Source organism: Galeopterus variegatus, unplaced genomic scaffold (assembly GCF_000696425.1).
Source record: "Galeopterus variegatus unplaced genomic scaffold, G_variegatus-3.0.2 Scaffold1626, whole genome shotgun sequence".
NCBI classification, from domain to species: domain Eukaryota; kingdom Metazoa; phylum Chordata; class Mammalia; order Dermoptera; family Cynocephalidae; genus Galeopterus; species Galeopterus variegatus.
In genome coordinates this window covers 131915-133419 of record NW_007727737.1, presented here as the reverse complement: position 1 = coordinate 133419, position 1505 = coordinate 131915, and the positions used below count along the sequence as shown (strand labels likewise).

The 1505-nt window shown below is 40.4% G+C and overlaps 1 protein-coding gene across 1 annotated transcript in view; it reads right to left on the bottom strand.

Moving 5' to 3' along the window:
* LOC103594804 (C-type lectin domain family 2 member A-like) overlaps window positions 1-1505 on the bottom strand; it is a 4473-nt gene that overhangs the window by 458 nt on the left and 2510 nt on the right. The gene's annotated exons all lie outside the window — the stretch shown is intronic.

Sequence of the window (1505 nt, the reverse complement as noted above, 5' to 3'; positions counted from 1 at the left end):
TATTATAAAAAAGACAGAGAATAACAAATGCTGGTGAGGATGTGGAGAAAGAGGAATCCTTTTTCACTGTTGGTGGAACTGTATATTAGTACAGCCATTATGGAGAACAGTATAGAAGTTCCTCAAACAACAACAGATAGAACTACCATATGATGCAGTAATCCCACTACTGGGAATTTATCCAGAGGACTGGAAATCATCAGGTCGAAAGTATACCTGCACCCCCATGTTTATTTATTGCAGCTTTATTTACAATAGCCAGACAATGGAACCAATCTAAATGTCCATAGATGGACAACTGGATAAGGAAACTGTGGTATAGACACATGATGGAATACTGCTCACCCATAAAAACGGATGAAATTCTGTCATTTGCAGCAATGTGGATGAGCCTGGAGAAAATTATTCTAAGTGAAACGAGCCAGGTATAGAAAGAGAAATATCACATGTTCTCACTCATAACTGGCAGCTGAATCCATAAAAAAACACATGAACAATAGAGACAGAAAGAAAGAAAGAACAATCACAGTAATACATTGAATTTTAGAAAACTAGAGGTGGCAAAGGGGAGGGGAAGTGGGGTAATGAGGATTGGTCAATGGACACAAAGAATGATTGCGTATTGTAATAATGAATAAGCTGACTATACTGATCTAACCATCACACATTCTACACAATTATTGAAAATCAACATTGGGGCCGACCCCATGGCTCACTTGGGAGAGTGCGGTGCTGAGAGTGCAGCGATGCTCCCGCCGCAGGTTCGGATCCTATATAGGAATGGCCGGTGTGCTCACTGGCTGAGCGCGGTGCGGGCGACACCAAGCCAAGGGTTGCAATCCCCTTACCGGTCACAAAAAAGGACAAAAAAAAAAAATGTTGACATATCTTCAGGCCTGGGAACATGGTGCTCTTTTCAAGGCTGGGAGCCTTTACATAGATGCTGAACTGACCCAAGACACACCCCACTCCCCTCTATATGGAAGGAATGACAATCAGTTTCAAAGAAAGTGAGAGAAGTCAAATATCCTCCTTGTAAATTAGTACAGCCATTATGGAGAACAATACGGAGGTTCCCTAAACAACTACAGGTAGAACTTCCATATGACCCAGCAATCCCACTACTGAGGATATATCCAGAGGATTGGAAAACACCAGGTCAAAGAGATACCTGCTCTCCCATGTTTATTGCAGCTCTATTTACAATAACCAGGTGATGGAACCAACCTAAATGTCCATCAATGAATGACTGGATAAGGAAATTTTGGTATATACACACAATGGAATACCTGCTCAGCCATAAAAAAGAATGAAATTCTACCATTTGCAACAACATGGATGAGCCTGGAGAAAATTATTCTAAGTATAACAACCCAGGTTCAGAAAGAGAAATACAACATGTTCTCACTCATAACTGGGAGCTGAATCCATGAATAAACAAATGAACAATAAAGAGAGACAGAGAGAAAGAAAGAAACAATAATCACAGTAATACATTGAACTTT